We start from the raw sequence: 22,324 nt of genomic DNA on the forward strand, positions 1-22,324 counted from the left end.
GCTCCCTGGTAAGGTGCCTGAGAAAGTATCAGAGGATAGCCCAAGTGCTTGCGTCACTGCTTCTTCATGGGAGACGTGGATGAATCTCCTGGCTCCTGCTTTGATCCAGTCCAGCGCTGGCTGTTGTAGCCACTGAGGATGTGAACCAGTAGATGGAAGATTGATATCTGCGTGTGTGTGTGTGTGTGTTTATCTTTTCCTCTAACTCTGCCTATCAAATAAATAAATTCCTTTTTTTTTTTTTTTGACAGAGTGGACAGTGAGAGAGAGAGAGAGACAGAGAGAAGGGTCTTCCTTTTGCCATTGGTTCACCCTCCAATGGCCGCCGCGGCCGGCGCGCGTGGTCAGTGCACCACACTGATCCAAAGGCAGAAGCCAGGTGCTTCTCCTGGTCTCCCATGGGGTGCAGGGCCCAAGCACCTGGACCATCCTCCACTGCACTCCCTGGCCACAGCAGAGAGCTGGCCTGGAAGAGGGGCAACAGGGACAGAATCCGGCACCCCAACCAGGACTAGAACCCAGTGTGCTGGCTCCGCTAGGTGGAGGATTAGCCTGTTGAGCCACGGCGCCGGCCACAAATAAATAAATTTCTTTTAAAAAGTTTTAGAAAGGGGTCCACCCTATGGTTCAGCTAGTTGAAAACATCCCTTGTAATACTGGCATCCCATATAGGTACCAGTCCTGGTGGCTCCATTTCACATCCAGCTCCCTGCCAATGGTCTGGGATCAAGTACTTGGGTCCCTACACCCAAGTAGGAGATCTGACTCCTGGCTCCTGGCCTCAGTCTAGCACAGCAGAGGCTGTTGTGGCTATTTGGGGAGTGAACCAGAAGATGAAGATCTCTCTCTTAGAATAAAAAAAAGAGGGGTCAGCACTGTGGCGCAGTAGGTTAATCCTCCACCTTCTGTGCTGGCATCACATATGGGTGCTGGTTCTAGTCCCAGTTGCTCCTCTTCCAATCCAGCTCTCAGCTGTGGCCTGGGAAAGTAGTAGAAGATAGCCCAAGTCCTTGGGCCCATGCACCCATGTGGGAGATCCAGGAGAAGCTCCTGGCCCCTGGCTTCAGATCAGCAAAGCTCCGAACATTGCAGCCAACTGGGGAGTGAACCAGCAGATGGAAGACCTTTCTCTCTATCTCTCTGCTGATAACTCTACCTCTCAAATAAACAAAAAAACTTTTTTAAAAAAATAGAAAATAGATTAAAATTAAGGAGAACAAATAAAAAAAGCCCCTCTCTCATTCTGCCTTTCTGTTTAGAGAAAACTGACCACAAATATTCTGACTCAATTTTACATACGATGGAGCCAAGAAAGCTACTGCTGACTTTGTCTATGCCTCCTCAATCCCTTTCTGCAGAAAAAACAATTCCTCTTGCTTTCCAAGCACCCAAAGCCAAAATGACCAGTGCTACCCAGCTTAACTCTGTTAAGGCTGCTCCAGCATTGAAGGAAAGAAGGAGGAAGGGACACAAATGCATGGTGCTTTAGATCATAGTTTCAGACCAGAATCTCATGGTTGGGGGGTGGGTGCTTTCTCAAGATGGGAGTCTCAGGTGCTCCAAAATGGAGTCCCTACTGTCCAGGTGTTACTTCGTTACCAGCTTATGTATCTCATACAAAATATTTCTCTCTTAGGCCAGCACTGCAGCTCAACAGGCTAATCCTCCGCCTTGCAGCACCGGCACACCGGGTTCTAGTCCTGGTCGGGGTGCTGGATTCTGTCCCGGTTGCCCCTCTTCCAGGCCAGCTCTCTGCTGTGGCCAGGGAGTGCAGTGGAGGATGGCCCAAGTGCTTGGGCCCTGCACCCGCATGGGAGACCAGGAGAAGTACCTGGCTCCTTCCATCGGATCAGTGCGGTGTGCTGGCTGCAGCACACTGGCCATGGCGGCCATTGGAGGGTGAACCAATGGCAAAGGAAGACCTTTCTCTCTGTCTCTCTCTCTCACTGTCCACTCTGCCTGTCCAAAAAAAAAAAAAAAAAAAAAAGAACATATAAAAAAATATTTCTCTCTTACACATTTTATAAAACTTGCCAGAAACCTATAGCCATGAGGGGAAGGATGTGCCAAGGACAGCCAGTTAGCCTGATGAGTCTAAGCATCCTGTTCTCAGCTTTTTCCAAGTCGTATTAACAGGTAAACAACACAGTTGCTCAGAAAGTGCTCTTACAGTTGTTACAAGAGCTGCTTCCCACCGGAAGCACGAAAATGCTGGTCCACTCACAAGCACTGTGATAGGGAGGGCACTGGAGAAAAGGTCAAAAACAACACACTGGGGCTGAGAGGAGAAATGCTGTCACCCTAACACCCTCTATCCAGAAATCACTTTCTGTGTTCACTTCCTAGATGGCCTCATTATGCTAAATGAGTTTCATAAACTGGTAATCTGGTGACAATGACATTCTATCAGGACACTGGAATCACTCAGTTCTTCATGTGAAAACTGCATTACACTGAAACTCACTCAGCAATAGTTTTCAAGGTCACATCTACTCTACATCTCTGTGGGGGGAGAGGTGAACTTTTTTCTTTCCCCTCTTCTTTTTGACCCCTCCTCCCATTAACAACTTGTATAGATGCTTCCACAGACCACAGTCTTTATGAAAATGTAGAACTAATATCGTCCTATGCCAAAAAATGTCATGGGTTAAACACAGAACCCAAAATAAGACAAGTATCTGGACTTCTTAGTTAATTCAGTGTGGGGTCCAGGGCTGTGGCAGAGTGAGTAAAGCTGCCCCCTTCAGTGCCCGCATCCCATATGGGCCATGCCAGGTGGATTGTTTTCAAAGGGAGGGGGGAATTTTTTCTAAGTCCCAGCTACCCCACTTCAATCTAGCTCTCTGCTATGGCCGGGGAAAGCAGTAGATGATGGCCCAGGTCCTTGGGCCCTGGACCCAGTGGGAGACCCAGAAGAAGCTCCTGGCTCCTGGCTCCTGGCTTCAGGTCAGCCCAGCTCTGACCATTGCAGGCATTTGGGGAATGAACCAGCAGATGGAAGACCTCTCCCTCTCTCTCTGCCTCTGCCCCTCTGTATCTCTGACTTTCAGATAAATAAATAAATCTTTTTTAAAAAAAGTATGGACTGTAACATAATCAGCCTGGTGGAGCACTGGGTGACTGCAGAACTGGGCAGAGAAAGTGCTACTTTTCTGTATTTGTGTTTATAGTTCTCCACTTCATGCAAATCCAGACTAAAATAGCTCCAGTTGTTGACTGCACAGTTCGCTCTCACTTTGTAAAGGGGTCAGCGGCAGGCAATAGTAGTTGACATCCTTCCTAACAGGAGAAGGAAGAAGGGCTGATGACAGAAATTGAAAAGCAGCAATTAAGTCATCAGCTAAGATTCTGTGGCCTCAAACTCCAGATTGAAAAGTCTGTTAACTAAACACGGAAGAAGGATCAACCCGCAAAGTTACTGCTCACCCTTCACGCTGCTCCCTCTGGCGAAAAGCTCAGCAGCAGGGCCACCGCTGCCAGGTGTGTCCGTGGGGAATCCAATGCCCGATGAGGTGCAGAATGGGGGCCATGGAGCAGCTCTTATTCTGACCCTCCTTCCCACCCCTGCAGCCTCCCGCACTCCTCTGAAGGCCACTGAGCCCCACCCCGCAGAAGCAGCAGCCAGAAGGCATTCTGTGACCCACCCGAAGTGGGAGCCCAGCTTATTTAAATAGAGCGAACTGGCAGCCTCACGGCCTTCCTTCCCCCCCCCCTCACCTGCCCTGCTTGTGCAGTTGTCCTGACCGGTGCTCTCTGTTTCATAACCACCACATAAAGCACAATGAGGAAAATTTGAGCAAGGTAACACGCGGGCCGGCCGGGCACTGGGAGGCTGGGCAGTGGCGGTGGGAGACAGGAGAGCCAAGGTCCCAGCCCTGACCCTGCCCCGGGAAGCCACCAGGATCACTGAGAAGTGAGCCACGTGGCGGAGCCGCCACCCGCCCTCTCGTCCATCCCTCTCCCACACTCACATCTGTTCCCCCTTCTGTTCTCCATACTTGCCTGAAAGTCCCGGGAGCCCATCCCCCTGCTTCAGGACACTCAGGGAGCAAAGCAGAGAGTGTGGGACAGAAAAAGTCCCTGGCATGTGGGACCCACAGGCGGCAGCTGAAGAGGCACAGAAGCAGCGGGTGGCGGCTCAGGGTGTCTCCGCAGACTTCCTGGGATTGTACGTGCAGGGCAAGAGCCACAGTGAATGTGGGAGAAGGAGCAGCGTGGCCTCTCAGGCTGACTCCCCATGAATGAACTTGCTCTGTTCTCAACTCTGTGCCAGAGAGCAGGCACCGACATGCACGTACGCAGGCGCAGGTACTCCCACGTCCACAAGCACAGGCAATTGGAACACAGAATACGTCAGGGCACCTGGCAACTCTGGGAAATGGAGTCCAGGCCATGCATTTCTAGAGACCAGCGGGTGATCCCCAAGGGCTTCAGTGTGGAGTGGATGGAGAAATACTGCCAGAAGGGGGCATCCGCTCTGTTCACATCCCCTCTTTTCCTTCCCACCCCAAAATCTCAAGGATCAGTTGGAGTTGGTGTTCTTTCCTGAATCAAATCTTAAAGCATGGCACTCTCTTTTGTAACTGATCCCAAATCCTGGCTCCTTCATAACCTCTGCCTTCTTCCAGAAACATCTTATGGGTTGCATTGTTCCTGGAAACTTCTCTCACATAATAAATGATTATGAAAGCAATATACCTTTTAGCAGAGGTGTAGAGGGTAGAGTTTAACATGCAGATTTGATAATACAATTTTATTTGTGTCTTATTGATGTTTATAGTTCTCAAATCATTTTACACCATCTTTTAATTCCTCAAGCATAGAAACAAAGAAGGGAACTGGATACTGAACTAACATTGCTAAGTATCTTCTAGGAGCAAGATTAAGGGACTGCATGCCTTACCTCATAGCATTTATACCTTGGATTAATTCTGGAGACAGTATAATCAGGAGTTCACAAAGGGGAAACTGAGGTGCAAAGAGTTTAGAACTTGCCCATGGCAATATCATTAAAATGTCTAGGTTAAACTAAATTCTTTTGTCTTGGGGCTCAGTTTCTAAAACCCCAGATTTGTCATCTGGGGAAAAAAAGTGAGAGAGAGGGAGGCTGGTGCCATGGTGAAGCAAGTAAAGCTGCCTCCTGCAGTGCTGGCATCCCATGTGGGTGCTGGTTTGAGTCCCAGCTGCTCCACTTTGGACCCAGCTCTCTGCTATGATCTGAGAAAGCAGTAGAAGATGGCCCAAGTCCTTGGCTCCCTGCACCCATGTGGGAGACCTGGAAGAAACTCCTGGCTCCTGACTTCAGATGGGCACAGCTCCAGTCATTACAGCCAGTTGGGGAGTGAACCAGCAGATAAAAGCTCTCTCTTTCTCTCCTTCTCTCTGTGTAGCTCTGACTTTCAAATAAATAAATAAATCTTTTTAAAAAAAAGTGAGAGAGAGCAAGAGTACCTACAACAATAATCTACACTGTAGAGAACATAGGATTCTAACTTGTCTATAAAGGAAGACAATTCAAAATTGCTATTATTCCATTGTCATTTTCATTTTTTCCTATGTTTAATATCAAGATAGCATATATATTATGCAATCTTAGGTATACATATGATTTTTAAAATGTTTAAGTAGAAATGCAAATGGATAACTGGATGACATGGAGGTCTATGTTTATGATTGCTTCTGTCAATTCTAGTTCATGGGATTAGAGTTGTTGCTGGATTAGGAATGCTTAAATACTTATCCATTGCTTTCGCACTATTTACTGTCAGGCAATATTCTTTGGGTAGACTGCTCTTTCTTGCCAAATTGAAAATGTCATGGGGACAAGAAACATGTTTGCCTTGAAATTAACTCAGCATCTGGACAGAGTAAGTCTCTTAGTTCAATGAATAAATGAGGATATAGAAACAAGCAAATAAGAGTTGTGACCCCCAAGAACTGCCTAGTAGGGGAGACAAGGAAATAGAAATCTATTTGGAGACTGTCACAATTAGGGTTGAAGTGTATAAACAGGAACCATCCAGGCCAACAGGTCAAATGTTCACCCTTGCTATGGAAGGCATTCCATTCATTTATTTAATAAGTGTTTATTGAGCAACCTTCTGTGTTGTGTGTGGAAAGAACTACCAGCCACTTGATTTCCCTAGGAATTGAAATAAGAGACACTGAACAACCAGATAGAAGCAGAGAGACTGGGCTGAATCACAAAAGGCTTTGCACACAAAGGTAAGGAAAATAAAAGACAGGGGGTAAATTAGTCTATTAAAGATAATTTAGTAGGATCCACGCAGAGGTACTGTGGCAGTGAGAATGAAGAAAAGGCAAATATTACATTGAGATCTACATGTAGAATCAACGGGAGTTCAATGCTTTAATATGGTGGATGAAGGCAGATGAAACTCATGTGTAAATCTTAATTTGGATTTTATTTTTAAAGGACAAGATGTTCTTACTACATTAATGTTCATCAGTAACAAAAGGCTACCTCCAATCAACTTACAAAGTTGGCATAAATCTAGAACACAATCTCATGGGTAAATGTTATGTATAAGCCCTATGTAAATCATCAAGCCTATTATGCAAACTGCTACCATATACAATGGTCCTCACTATGATGCAGTTACTTAGAAATTAGAAGACATGGGGTCAGCGCTGTGCTGTAGTGGGTAAAGCTTCTGCCTGCAGTGCCAGCATCCCATATGGGAACCAGTTTAAGTCCCAGCTTCTCCACTTCTGATCCAGCTCTCTGCTGTGACCTGGGAAAGCAGAAGAAGATGGCCCAAGTCCTTGAGCCCCTGCACCCACATTGGAGATCCAGAAGAAGCTCCTGACACCTGGCTTCAGATCAGCTTAGCTCTAGCCATTGCAGCCATCTGGGGAGTGAACCAACACATCGAAGATTTTCTCTCTCTTTCTCTCTCTCTCTCTCTCTCTCTCCCTCTGCCTCTCTGAAGTTCTGCCTTTCAAATAAATAAATAAAATCTAAAAAAATGCTGATGAGAAACTATTTTTAAAGAAAAGAAACTAGAAGACATAATCAGTGGCTATATGAACAACGTAAATAAAAATGAAATTTCAAATTACATAATTCATAGCTGAATTTGGAACACCTCACTAAGTCACAGTTCATGTGCCCAGCAATCTCAGGTACTCAAAGTACAATGAGCAGGACATAAGTAAAAACGTTCCCAGAATAGTCAAAATATGCATTATAAAGTCCAAGTGAGGTGTCCTGCCACTGGCTCTGCATCATGGCTCTTAAAATGGTTCATAAACTGGCTCCTCTGGCAGGCGTGAGTGGGCACAAAGAGAAGAAGAAAGCAGTCGGTGTGAACTGTGAGTAAGTGGAAAGGGCTCCAAGAACAGTGATGCAGAGCTCTGTGGCCCCTAGCTGGATGTAATATGCAGGCAGGCATTTTGATTTCTGGGAGACTACCATGCTCTGAGTTGTCATGGGGCCATCAGAACTGAGCAGAATCAACACATTCAAGGCCAACATCCACAATTCATCTAGTGATAATGGAGCACAGGAGCTTGGCTTTATGGGTACAACTAAGACTCACTCCCTTGCTATATCTTTGGAGCCACTGTAACTGGAGAGCATGTGGGGTCGTAGGGGGTAGAGGAGCATGGTGTGTGGGGGTCTAAATGTGGCAGCAGTGTGCAGAGGGAGGTGTGGAGGAGGAGAGAACCAAGAGCATCTAACACTAGGGGCATAAGGAGCAGAGGAGGAAGGGAGACAGGATGACTTGTCTGCATTATGCCCGGTACCCTCCTGGGTATAGTTGATACAACATGAATGATGTGAATATAGTGCTTACCCTAAAGACACTTCAGTCCTCGGGGACAGGTGACAAGGACATAGACAATTACAAAACAGTGTGATAAAAGGTGTAGGTGCACAACAGAATCACCTACATCATTTGTGGATTTCATGTCCATGTCAGGTAAGAACAACTGGGCTAAGGTCAAATCTCAGAGGGATGAGAGCCCAGAAATGACAGTTGTCTGAAAAGAAAATAGGCAGGTGATAGGCAGATGCTTGGTAACTGAAGCTGGGGCCAGAGCATGGATCCTGACTGACTGGAGGCTGTCAAACTATCATTAACCTGTACCGGGCTGAGATGTCCTAGCTTCTATCCTGGTGCTCATGTCTGTAGAGAGGCATAACAAGAAAGAGAAACTCACCTCTGGCTGTGGTAGACCAAAGGGACTGTGGGAGGTCCTCCATTTGAGGCCAGAATCATTTTACCCTGAGGTTTCCTCATTCATGGGAAGGCTCTTTTATCTTTTCTTTTCTTTTCTTTTCTTTTCTTTTCTTTCTTTTCTTTTCTCTTTTCTTTTCTTTTCTTTTCTTTTTTCTTTTCTTTTTTTCATTTGACAGGCAGAGTTAGAGAGTGAGAGAGAGAGACACAGAGACAGGTCTTCCTTCCATTGGTTCACCCCCTAAATGGCCGCTATTGCTGGTGAGCTGTGCTGATCCAAAGCCAGGAGCCAGGTGCTTCCTCCTGGTCTCCCATGTGGGTGTAGGGCCCAAGCACTTGGACCATCCTCCACTGCACTCCTGGGCCACAACAGAGAGCTGGACTGGAAGAGGAGCAACCAAGGCAGAATCCGGTGCCCCAACTGGGGCTAGAAGTTAGAGTACCGGAGCCGCAGATGGATATTTTCTTTTTTGCATTAAACTCTCCTGCCACCAGATCTCCCACATACCCACAGAGGGCAGATGATAATGACTTATTGAATGAACAGAATCTTGAGGTGTCAACTAAATAGAAGACTCATGAGTCAATACTTGCCTTATGGGTGTACTGCAATATGAGAAAATTGAGGCAGGGGATTTTGGTCACACTCAACCTAAGAGTCCTTCTTAAAAATCAAAATAAATAGGAGCTGGTGCTGTGGTACAGCGGGTTAAAGTTCTGGGCTGAAGCACCGGCATCCCATATGGGCACTGGTTTGAGTCCCAGCTGCTCCTCTTCTGATCCAGCTCTCTGCTATGGCCTGGAAAAGCAGTAGAAGATAGCCTAAGTCCTTGGGCTCCTGCACCCATCGGGGAGACCTGGAAGAAGCTCTTGGCTCCTGGCTTCAGATCAGTGCAGCACCAGCTGGTACAACTCCAGCAATTGAGGCCATCTGGGGAGTGAAGGCCATCTGGATGGAAGACCTCTCTCTCTGTTTCTACCTCTCTCTGTAACTCTGTCTTTCAAATAAATTAAATATTTTTTTAAAAAAGCAAAATAAATAAACAATCCCTTTCACAACTCAGAAGTACCCAGCTGCCAACCTCTTGAGTATATGCTCCCAGAAAATGAGAAATCCCCTAAGACTAGAGGTGGGCAAGCACTATCTTGACACTTTTAAAGCCATGTGAGGAGAAAAAGCCCCACCCCACTAGAACCCATTCATCCAAGGATACAGCAGAAGCCTCAGAGGCTGGCCTCACTGCACATTTGCCAACAGGGTAGGCAGGGCACAGAAGGCGTGAAGATATTTGTGGCCTCATGGTGCTGGCTCCAGCTGTTGACACACAAAGAATGGGTGATAGGCAGGCGTTCGAGCTAGCCCTGCCTCTGCCTGGCCACCACTTCAGTATGCATGGACCAAATCTGCATCTGGAGTGCCTGCTGAGGCCAGGGGATACATGGGGACCTGCAGTCAGAGGAAGTTTGAAGCACTAGCTTCAAGGTTGGAGAGTTGCCATAGCAACAACACTTTTAGGGGTTGATGTGACAGGGACAGCCCTGGGAAGATGAACCAGTCTCTTGACCCCATGTCTTTCCCTTTATGCTCCTCTGACCTACAACGTGAATGAGGCTCTGACAGAGGGAGAGTGGGGCATGGGATTTGCAAGGCAGACAGATGAGCAAGTGAAGCAATCTGACTTCTTACCTGGCACAACTAGAGAAGAGGAGAGATTTGCAGGCTAGAAACAGAGCAAAGAGACAGCAAAATAATACATCCTTGTTGCCCCTTCCCCAAGATGCACAATTGACCTCTTCTTAAATCAGAATTGATGGTAGTAGTGATGTTGGAAATTGTGAGTGAAGGGCCCAATGTGGCTAATTTTCTGTTTGTCTTTCCTGTAAAAGGTACAGCAAGTGATATCTACTTAAAACATACACATAGCTTGAGGCCTGACTGAGAGTTCTTGCAAAATATAAGTACACCTTGTGAACTTGAAAGATGCTGACTGTGTGGCCCCTCACTGGGGATTTGGAGTTCTGTAATTAGAGCTGGATTTTGTCACTGGTAGTGCACACTGTTGTCTCTACTAGAGTCCATGGCCACTCTTATGGCATTTACCCTGGTTGGACATTTCCTCACATTCCCAGCTGAAAGGCACCAAACATGAATGCCTTTAGCTAAAGAGTGAAATCTGTCTGAACTGCAGCAGATTGTGATTGGATAGATTTTTATTGTACAATTTCTACCAGAAATCACCTTCATCAAAGCATGTTTTGTTCTGACTTTATCATACACAGTGATGGAGCAAGGACAAAAGCCTTGGATCCATGATGACCTCTTACATAGCAACAAGCAGGCCCCTGTTTTTCGGCCTTGCCAATACAGTGCCACCCTACTTTAACCAGGCCTGTCCTGCCTTGACTTTTGGACACATTACTATCAGAAGACTCCTGCTGTCAGCCCGAGATCTCTCTCACTCCTCCTCTCAAGCTATCTCCCCATATCTCAGCTGCTCAGCCTCAGAGTCCAGTCTCAGCCTGAACCTCTCCCAGCTCACACTGTTATCTCAAAGGACCCTGAAATCTAGCCCAAACTCTCCCTCTTTCTCATCAGCCCAGCATTAGCTCACATCTCCAAGCCCATTGCCTACAGTGCTAGCATCCCATTCAGGCACTGGTTCAAGTCTCAGCAGCTCTACTTTTGATCCAGCTCTGCTATGGCCTGGGAAAGCAGTGGAAGATGGCCCCTGTGCTTGGGTCCCTGCACCCACAGGGGAGAACTGGAAGAAGCTCCAAGGCTCCTGGCTTTGGATTGGCCCATCTCTGGCTGTTACAATTATTTGGGGAATGAACTAGTGGATGGAAGACTTTCTCTCTGCCTTTGCCTCTATGTCACTCTGCTTTTCAAATAAATAAATCCTTTTTTAAAAAATGTTTTATGGGGCTTATTAATGTATGATTAATCAACATTTCTAGTTTCCTTATATAATATCAATTATAGTATATTATTCTGCTATTAACTTTTAACTCTGTTCATTGTTTAGGATGACAACACAATTTGTTATCTTCTTTGGTTTTGTTACATGTTTTTCTTTTTTAAAATATTTATTTCTTGGTATGTCTGAGTTACATAGAGAGAGAAGGAGAGGCAGAGAGAGTGAGCAAGGTCTTGAATACACTGGTTCACTCCCCAGTTGGCTGTAATGGCTGGAACTGTGCCAATCCAAAGCCAGGAACCAGGAGATTCTTCCAGGTCTCCCACGTGGGTGCAGAGTCCCAAGGACGTGGGCCATCTTCTGCATCTTCCCAGGCCATAGCAAAGAACTGGATCAGAAGCGAAACAGCCAGGACATGAACCAGTGTCTATATGAGATACCAGCATTGCAGGCAGCACCTTTACCCACTACTCCACAGGGCCAGCATTGTTATATATTTTTCTTTTGAGCTTTATACCTCTTGCCTGGCAGAATTTTTCAGAAGTATAATTCCCAGCATAATACTCCTGGCCTGGCACTTTGAAATAGTGAATTCTGGCTACATAACAAATATAGCTAAGTTTATTAATGGATTGCAAGTAAAACTAGCCTGAAGACCACTCCTTCTAAACCCTCATTGTTGCTCAAAGTTGGCTAAAAATGTGCTCACACTGACCCCTTCTCATCAAATGTTTCTCTCTTGACATGGGTCTGGATCAAAAACCAGGTCAAATAAAACCTGGAAAAATTGGAACATGATCAGCTGCATTTTCAGAAATGGATTTTGGTCACAAAGAGGAAACAAAAATCAAGATGCAATGAGTCATTAGTGTCAATCCTAAATCAGGTTCAATGAAGCAGGATGGTTATAAAGGAAGGGATTTTTAATGAATTATTGTTTGATAGTAACTATAACAGAACATTCTGTCAGAACTATATCCTCTGGAGAGGGATTCCATTTTGAAGGGGAGATGCTACCTTGATGGGATACTTAGTGTTCTCATACCTAATGCTAGAAATTTTGTACAGCACCCACAGTGAACTTCTGAGGAAGTTCTTTGACATTGTTGTTCCTGAGAAGCTGGGATTAGGATGCAGAGCACTAATTCAAACTTTGGAAAAATAAAATTACCAATGCTGTAAGATTGATCTGGGCATTGCCACGTGAGGCTGGCTGATATGTCTCAGAATAACAGTCACTTGTGTACTGCAGGACGCAGAGTAGCTCACTTTTGGCCAACCCAGCACAATATGTGTGCTTCCACTCCTGGAGCAAAGGTTACTGACTCATTTTGGGCTCTCTGGGAAATATTAAGCCATAGTATTTGATAACCAAAATGTTACTTTGAAGCTATAATGTTGAATCCAGTCACCTTGCCATGAGACCGCTCTGGGACATATATATGTGAATGATTATATGATATTGAACAGCTAGATCTGACCAATGTCCCTTTAGCAGAGGGGGGAACACCCATTCCATGTCATAGAAAGCCCATGGGTCTGACCTTGCTAAGGCAACTGCAAATGGGACTTGAAATTCAATAAACCTGTAGCAGGCTAAATCTTTTTTAAAAAAGATTTATTTATTTACTTATTTATTTGAAAAGGAGAGAGAGAGAGAGAGGGAGAGAGAGAGAGAGAGAGAGAGAGATCTTCCATCCATTGTTTCACTCCCCTAATGGCCACAATGGCTGGAGCTGGGCCAATCCAAATCAGGAGCCAAGAACTTCTTCTGGGTATCCTGAGCAGGTACAGGGCCCCAGGACTTGGGCCATCTTCTACTGCTTTCCCAGGCCATAGTAGAGAGCTGAATTGGAAGTGGAGCAGTTGGAGCTTGAACCAGTGCCCATATGGGATGCTGGCACTGTAGACAAGGGCTTTACCTGCTATGCCACAGTGCCAGCATCCCATATGGGCACTGGTTCAAGTCCTAGCTGCTCCACTTCTAATCCACTCTCTGCTATGGCCTGGGAGAAGAGTGGAAGATGGCCCAAGTACATGGGCTCCTACACCTGTGTGAGACCTGGAAGAAGCTCCAAGGCTCCTGGCTTTGAACCAGCTCAGCTTCTGCCATTGAAGCCATCTGGGCAGATAACCAGCAGACGGAAGACTTCTCTCTGCCTCTGCCTCTCTGTAACTCTGCCTTTCAAATAAATAAATAAATCTAAAAAACAAAAAGCTGCACAGAAACTGGCTGTGCAATCCTTCTCATAATGCAGAGGATCTCTACAGCTAAACCCGAGACTAGAAACTTTATCTGAAGCAATGCCTACAGGGGCTGGTGTTGTAGTGTACCAGGTAAAACTGCCAACTTCTACTCAGTATCCCATATGGATGCTGGTTAGAGTCACAGCTGCTCCACTTCTGATCCAGCTCCCTGCTAATGGCCTTGCAAAAGCAGCAGAAGGTGACTCAAGTACTTGTTCCCCTACCACTCATGTGGAACACACTGAAGAAGCTCCTAGCTTCGTCATGATCAATCCCTGGATTATGCAACCATCTGAGAAGTGAACCAGCAATGAAAAAACTCTGTCTCTCTTTCTTTCTCTGTTAACTTCACTATCATGTAAATAAATAACTAATAAAAGAAATACCTAAAACTTTGTCTCCTTTCATTCTTACAATACCCCAGTCAGACAGCCATTGTTCCTTTTCTCTGAGGTTTGAGGAATAACAAGAAATTGGGGCAATTAAACCAAAACTTCCATAATACAAAATCAGGGCTCAGCCTCTTGTCTGTGTCTCTTAGCCCAAAGCTTTCTTGCCTGTATGGTATCGAAAAAATTTGGGACCAATGCTGTGGCATGGTAGGCTAAGCCTCTACCTGCAGTGCCAGCATCGCATATGGATGGTTCTAGTCCCAGCTGCTCCACTTTTGATCCAGCTCCCTGCTAATGGCTTTGGAAAGCAGCAGAAGATGGCCCATGTCTTTATGCCTCTACGTCCATGTGGAAAGAATTTCCTGGCACCTGGCTTCAGATCAGCTCAGCTCTGTCCATTGTGGCCATTTGGTGAATGAACCAACTGATGGAAGACTCACTCTCTCTCTCTATCTCTATCTCTATCTCTCTCCCTCCCTGTCTGTAAACTCTGCCTCTGAAATAAATAAATAAATAAATAAATCTTTTTTTAAAAAAAGGGAGTGATACAGCTGGCCTGACAAGCTAGTAATCACTGGACAAAAGAAGTCATTTGTTTCTGCAATAGATAAAACCCTGCTAGCCAAAATTGTCTGGAAAGGATTATTTAGGGGAGTTTCAGATCAGGTAAGAAAAATCCAAGTCTGGGAAGTAAATAACTACCATTTACACATAAACCCCAGACAAATTAAGCTCACCTGTACATCATAAAAATTCCCTAAAGAACATGTCATCGCCACCAATAAAAGGAAGATCACAAGCACCACTGAACAATCGGGAACTTGGACAAAGCTCAACATGCACCTGTCAGCCCCAATTTTAATCTATAAAAACATTTCCCTCTAACTTCTTGGGGAGCCCTGAAATTAAGTGAAAAGTTCTCATCTCCTTACTTTGGACTTTGCCATAAACACCTCAAACTACCATCACTCAGTGTCAGTGATTGGCTTACTGTGTGTTGTGCAAGCACATAAAGGTTAGGGAGTTCTTTTTGTTTTATTTTTTGTTTCTGTTTTAAAGATTTATTTATTTATTTGAGACTCAGAATTACACAGAGAGAGAAGGAGAGGCAGAGAGGGAGAGGGAGAGAGTAAGAGAGAGAGAGGTCTTCCATCTGCTGGTTCACTCTCTAATTGGCTGCAATGGCTGAAGCTGCACTGATCTGAAACCAGGAGCTTCTTCTGGGTCTCCCATGTGGGTGCAGGGGCCCAAAGACCTAGGGCATTTTCCACTGCTTTCCCAGACCAAAGCAGAGAGCTGGATCAGAAGTGGAGTAGCTGGGACTCAAAGTGGTGCCCATATAGTATGGCAGCACTGCAGGCAGTGATTTTTATCTGCTATGCCATGGGGCAGGTCCTGGTTAGGGGATTCTATAACAACATTGCCAATGAGTTTGGGGGGATTATTCTGCATAGGAGCAGAGATGGTGCTTGAAACCCAGGCATGCTGACATAGAATGTAGGCATCTCAAGCAGTGCTCCAATCACTATGCTAAATCCCATTCCCTTAGTTTGTTAAATTAACTTTCTACTAGAATGCCAGAGAGACTGAGAAGACAGAGGAGATGATCCATCTGATGTTTCACTCCCCAAATGCCCAGAATGTCTGGGGTTGAGTGAGGCCAAAGCCAGGATCCAAAAACTCATTCCAGGTCTCCCTCATGGCTGGCATGGACCTGAGTGGCTTAGCCTCCAAGGGCAAACATTAGCAAGATGATGGGATTAGAAGAGCCAGGACTCTGTCCTAGGCATTCTTGTAGCTAAATGTGGGTGTCCCAAGTGACAGCTTAATTGTTGTGCCGAATTCCAGCCCAGATAACTTTGTTGAGGTATTTTCCCTCACAAGTCTCTTTCTCTACTTAGAAGAGGGAAAACTGATTTTTCTTTGAAAAAATTGTCAATTAAACAGGGAGATTCTCACAAACGTAAATGAGATACACTCAGTATTATATTAAATATATTATTTGAAAGTTTGCTTTTAATAAATTCAGGAAAGTAAGAAAATAATAGATTGTGGTTTGGATACAAATAATATATCTAAACCGAGCATAACATGAGTTTTAACACCTCTGCTTTAGAAGACATTTACAACTACATTGAAGTTGTGTAGAAGAGAATGATATAGAATTAATGAAAGCAGGAATGCAGGAGGTCAGATTCTTCTTTTCCCCTCAGGCTTCAATGCAGGACCACCAAGTCCGTATTGCAATGTTCGGATACACTATGTATATTTTCACACTGTTTTTGTCTGACACTCTCTGAATCTATGTTGCGATTTCTTCCCCAAGCCTTCTTGAATCTGTAGAAATATCACAGCATGATATAGCTCCATCCCATTAAAACACTCAATAATGGATACATGACTCTTCCTTAAACTTTATATGAAGAAACACAGAATAACTCACCTGGAAGCATTTCAGAAAATGAGATAAACATTCAGGGAAAAAGCATTTGCCATGGTAGTGAAAAGACCCACATTCCATGTTATGGTACCTGGGTTCAAGTCCCAGTACTGATTCTGATCCAGCTTCCTGTTCATACACAAGCAGGTGAGCAGCAAGCTCAATAGTTATCTCTCTGTTGCCAGCGTGGTGGATTCAGAGTAAAATTCTGGCTTCTGACTGCCCTGGCCGGTCCCAGCAGGTGCAAAGACAATCTCTCTCCCTCTGTCTCTCTCTCTCTCTGTGAGTGTGTGTGTCCCTCGGTCTCTTAATCAGTATCTCTGTTTTCAAATGAAATTTTTTTTTAAAGATTTGTTTATTTGAAAGGGAGAGTTACAGAGAGGAGGCAGAGAGTTTGAGAGAGAGGTCTTCCATCCACTGGTTTGCTTCCCAGATGACTGCAACAGCTGGAGCCACACCAATCTGAAGCCAGAAGCCAGAACCTATTCCAGGTCTCCCACACGGTTGCAGGGACCTAAGGACTTGGGCCATGTTCTACTGCCTTCCCAGGCCATAGCAGAAAGCTGAATCGAAACTTGAGCAGCCAGAACACAAACCGATGCCTATACTGGATGCTGGCACTGCAAGTGGTGGCTTTACCGGTAACACTATGCCACAGTGCTGCCCCATGAAATGTTTTCTAAAAATGAGAAACATCATGGACAAGAAAAGTATTTTTTCTTAAGCCATCAGGGTCATGTTCAGCATCTTTACCTACATGTGGAAACTGCCCAAGTCTTCCAGAAGCTGCAATCATATCTTAGCTCAGTCTTGAGGGAAAAATGCTCTTGTTTTACTGTAGGTGCTGTGCGTACATCACTGGTAGTAGCAAGCCTGTGCTTGACTCCTCCAGGGTGAGTTTTGGTGCAAAGCTTACTGTTTAGCGGTGGCTTGCTGCCCCCTGCTGGCCCTCTCGTGGAACTAATAAAGTGTTTGGCAGATACTGACAAATTGTTTACAAACTTTCAAGACCCTACATAATGATGAATAGCAAAGTTAAAGTGGTCACAACTTCCCATTTTATAAAGCTATAGGAATGGAGAGACTGAGCCTCCTCTAATCTCAGCTTCAACTGTATCCCATTACCTTTTTTATATGCATTTCATTTCCAATCATTTCACAATGTTTGCTATTGTCCTTTGTGATTTGTTTCTGTAGCTCCTAGGAGTGTGTTCTTATTTTCCACATATTGTGCACTTCTCAAATGTTCTTCTGTTACTGATATTCCAGGTGAATCTATTGTGGTCATAGGATGTCCTTTTTTATTTTTATTCTTTTAATTTTGTTGAGGTTCTTTTGTGATCTAGCAAAAGGTCTTCTGCAGACCATGTTCTGTGAGTACTTGAACAGAATGTGTATTCTTTTGTTCAAGTACATGGTCAAGTTGCTTTATCCTTTCCAATATATTGCAAACCTGTTCTGTCCATTATTAAGTGACATATTTCTGTCTCCTAATATTAATTTTTTAAGAATTATTATATCTAATGCTGGACTAGAGAGAGAGAGAGAGAGAGAGAGAGAGGCATTCCTCTGCTGATTTTCTTTCAAAATTGCTACAAAGCTGGCCAGTGTTGTGGCGCAGTAGGCAAAACCACTGCCTGCAGTGCCAGCATCCCATATGGGTCCTTATTTGAGTCCTGGCTGTTTCAATTCTGATCCAGCTCTCTGCTATGGCTTGGGAAAACAGTGGAAGATGGCCCAAGTCCTTGGGCCCCTGCACCCAACTCCAGCCATTTTGGCAATCTGGGGAGTGAGCCAGTGGATGGATGACCTCTCTCTCTCTCTCTCTCTCTGTAACTCTTTCACATAAATAAATAAATCTTTTGAAAGGGTGGGCTAGCCAGGAGCTGGATCACTAGAACTGCCAGAACTAGAACGAGTGCCACAATTGGTGGCTTTACTCCCTATGCCAAGTGCCCCTTCCTAATACTAGTCTTGACCAGTCTTTTCTCTATGATTTCTGTCATTTTCTTTCATTTAATGTTGGGCTTATTTGTTAGATACATGCATATGTAGAATTAATCTTATCCAGGTTGATTGACCCTTTTATTACTCTAAAATGTCATTTATCTGTAGTACCTTCATTTTAGAGTTTCTTCTCTTATTGGAATGGTTAGCAAGTACATACATCTCTTTTATAATTACCTTACATGGCATATCCAGATTTCATGCTTTAACCTCTAATACTTTTGTATTAGAAGCACCACTGTTCTGGTGCTTATGGTTCATTTGCTCCATGATCCTGGCTTTTTCAATTTATCTTAAAGATTTATTTTATTTTATTTCATTTTGAAAGACAGATACAGCAATCATGAAGGGAGCACAGTCCAGAGTAGGCAAAGCAGCCCCTGGTACAAATCACCCCTGTGAGCTGTCTTGCTGCTTCCTGAATATTTCTTTGAATCAGAAATAACCTGAGCAACTAGTTGTTGACCTGGTGTCATTGGCCTAAGGAGTTTCAGACTGGCACAAACCAGATTAAAATTCCAACTGAAATCTAGGGAAATGTATTTGGTAAGTATCAAACTTGTACATGGTGGTACCAGGTAATATCTCTTTTAATGTTTTGTTCAGCTGTTAGTGGACATTGGTTTTTTTGTTTTGTTTTCAAAAGATTGAATTGATTTGAATGACAGAGGTACAGAGAGAGAGGGAGACAGAGAAAGAATTTTCATCCATGGGGTCACTCCCCAATTGGCCATAATGACCAGGATTGGGTTGGTCCAAAACCAGGTATCAGGAGCTTCTTTTTCCAAGTCTCCCACATGAGTTCAGGGGCCCAAATTCCTGCATCATTTTCTGCTGCTTTCCCAAGCACAATAGCATGAAGCTGGATTGGAAGTGGAGTAGCTGACAACATAGGAGGTGACTTTACCCATTATGCTACAATGCTGACCCCTGAACATTGCATTTAAGAGAGCTCTCCCTGGGGCCAGTGCTGTGGTGTGGTGCCAGTTTGAGTCCTGGCTGCTCCATTTCCAATCCATGTCTCTGCTCTGGCCTGGGAAAGCCAGTAGATCAGCCAAGTCCTTGGGCCCCTGACCTGTGTGGAAGACCTGGAAGAGGCTCCTGGATCCTGGCTTCAGATCACCACAGCTCTGGCTGTTATGGCCAATTGGGGAGTGCACCAGTGGATGGAAGACCTGTCTCTCTCCCTCTGCCTCTCCTTCTCTCTGTGTGTAACTCTGATTTTCAAAAAATTAAATAAAATAGAAAGAGAGCTCTCCCTTTTGTAGTCAGATATCTCTTCCCTGAGAAATTGCTTTCTTATTTTTTTTTTAATTTGCTTTTTATTTATTCAAGAGAAGGAATAGGTAAGTGCTTTACAAAATATAAAAGACAGAAAAAATACATGCAGTTAAAGTAAGTCTTCCCCCTGTGGTTGACCCCTTGTCACCAATCACTCTCCCCAGAGTCAACCTTTGTTATAAGCTGAGTACTCTTAAAGGATACATTATCACTCACAAATAAATATTTAGCTGTACTGCCAGATGCCCATTACATGTAACATTTATTCTATTCTGAAGCTTCTAGTACATTGTGCCATAAAAGATATTCTATATTCCACACCCTGAATCTTCAAAAAACTTATCAATACATTGTGGCAATTATTTAACATTAGTACAAATATAACTGTCTCATCTTTTCCAATGGGTGTGTTATACTCCCTCACATGACTTTTTTTTTTATTTTTTTTTAAACTTTTATTTAATGCATATAAATTTCCAAAGTACGACTTATGGATTACAATGGCTTTCCCCCCATACCGTCCCTCCCACCCACAACCCTCCCCTTTCCCACTCCCTCTCCCCTTCCATTCACATCAAGATTCATTTTCGATTATCTTAATATACAGAAGATCAGCTTAGTATACATTAAGTATGGATTTCAACAGCATAGCCCTGACTGTTAATGAACAACTAAATACATTATCCCTCTTAGTAGTTTTTTTTATCTGTTCTACTTAATATGACTGGTTTAGATCTGTAATTGATGCACAGTTATTCTTAAGTGTTGAAAATTAACTGAAATGTGATCCCTGTTGAACATGGTGGTGGGAATGGGAGAGGGAAGAGATGTATAATTTGGGACATGCTCAGGCTGACTTGCCCCAAGTGGTGGAGTTGGAAGCATACCAGGGGATTCCAATTCAATCCCATCGAGGTGGCATGTACCAATGCCATCTCACTGTTCCAGGTGATCAGTTTCAGTTCACAGTTGGTCATGGTGAAGGGACTGGGAGTCAAAGGGAGCACATAGACAAGTCTAGTACCTGCTAACGCTAACTGATGGAGTAAATAAAGGGGAGAGTGATCCAACATGGGAAGTGAGAATCTCAGCAGACTCATAGAATGGCAGATGTCCTAAATAGCACTCTGGCCTCAGAATCAGCCCTAAAGGCATTCGGAGCTGGCTGAAAAGCTCATGAGAGTATTTCAGGCATGGAAAGCCAAGACACTCTGGCAAAAGATCTCTGCGAGTGAGATCCCAGTGGAAAGAACAGGCTATCAAAGAAGGAGGTACCTTTCTCTGAAGGGAGGAGAGAACCTCCACTTTGACTATGAGCTTGTCTAAACAAGATAAGAATCGGAGAACTCAGAGGGCTTCCATAGCCTTGGAAACTCATGACTGGAGCATAGGGAGATTACTGATGCCATAGACAGGAGTGTCAATTGGTAAAGTCAACAACAGGAGTCACTGTGCACTTACTCCTCATGTAGGATCTCTATCCTTAATGTGCTGTACATTGAGATTTAATGCTATAACGAGTACTCAAACAATATATTTCACTTTGTGTTTCTATGGGGGTGCAAACTGTTGAAATCCTTACTTAATGCATACTAAACTGATCCTCTGTAAAAAAAAAAAAAAAAAAAAAGAAAAAGAAAAGAAATTATCAATTCCCAACTTGACTCTCACTGGGATTAAACATGACAATAGGTCTGCTCTGATTTCATCATCATTTTAAAAAATCATCTATTATTTTTCACTTTATGTTTCTGTGTGGGAGCAAACTGTTGAAATCCATACTTAATGTATACTAAGCTGATCTTAATGTATACTAAGCTGATCTTATTTTTTTTGAAGATTTATTTTATTTATTGGAAAGATAGAGTTACACAGAGAGCTAGAGACAGAGAGAGAAGTCTTCCATCTGCTGGTTCACTCTCCAGATGGCCGCAACAGCCGGAGCTGCTCCAATCCAAAGTCAGGAGCCACAAGATTCTTCTGAGTCTCCCACATGGGTTCAGGGGCCCATGGACTTGGGCAATTTTCTATTGTTATCCCAGGCCATAGCAGAGAGCTGGATTGGAAGAGGAGCAGCCAGACTACAACCAGCACCCATATGGGATGCCGGCACTTCAGGAGAGGGTGTTAACCCACTGTGCCACAGCGCCAGCCCAAGAAATTGTTTTCTAACTTGGTTCTTTTACAGGTCTGGACTAAACAGCAATTGTGATCAGAGCTCTATTCTTATCGCCCCTTAGTACTTATTTTCTAAAATAAATAAATTGTATTTGGAAACTACAAAAGAAAAAGCTGTTTTACTATAATACTGCTTGACCTCCTTAAGACTGAATAAGAAATGGCCACTTAAAAGATCTCTGAATGGGGCTGGGGCTGTGATGTAGTGGGCTAAGCTACCACCGCAGGTGTCTGCATCCCATCTGGGCATGATTTCTAGTCCTGGCTGCTCCTCTTCTCATCCAGCTCTATGCTGCGACCTGGAAAAGCAGTAGAGATTTGCCAAGTGCTTGGGCCTCTGCACCCATGTGGGATACCCAGGAGGAACTCTTGTTCCTGACTTAGGATTGGCCCAGCAATGGCCATTGTGGCCATTTGAGGAGTGAACCAGATGGAAGACCTTTCTCTCTGTCTCTCCTTTCCTCTATAACTCTACAGATGGTCTGGGTGGAGGCTTCTTGGAAATAGAATTCAGTTGTTCACAGTCGATGGTTACATGTTTCCTCATGAGCTGTCAGTGAGGTCTGCCTTCTGTCATTTCCTTTCAGTGGGCTCCTGAAACTCCCATGCAAACACCATTATTCATAGGTCATTCAAAACACCAGCAGCCAGTGAGTG

The 22,324-nt window shown here is 44.3% G+C and overlaps 1 long non-coding RNA gene across 2 annotated transcripts in view; it reads right to left on the bottom strand.

Moving 5' to 3' along the window:
• The window catches only part of LOC149119791 (uncharacterized), a 76,267-nt gene that overhangs the window by 16,339 nt on the left and 37,604 nt on the right, over nucleotides 1–22,324 (bottom strand). Inside the window, exon 3 of one of the 2 annotated variants that reach the window (XR_016227132.1) lies at nucleotides 15,758–16,098. The exons of the other annotated variant lie outside the window; for it this stretch is intronic. This is a non-coding gene — a long non-coding RNA (uncharacterized LOC149119791). Of the gene's footprint in view, nucleotides 1–15,757; nucleotides 16,099–22,324 lie in introns of those variants that run through there. 2 annotated transcript variants of the gene reach the window in all.

This window comes from Oryctolagus cuniculus, chromosome 21 (genome assembly GCF_051225735.1).
Source record: "Oryctolagus cuniculus isolate XC-2025 breed Fujian yellow rabbit chromosome 21, ASM5122573v1, whole genome shotgun sequence".
NCBI lineage: Eukaryota > Metazoa > Chordata > Mammalia > Lagomorpha > Leporidae > Oryctolagus > Oryctolagus cuniculus.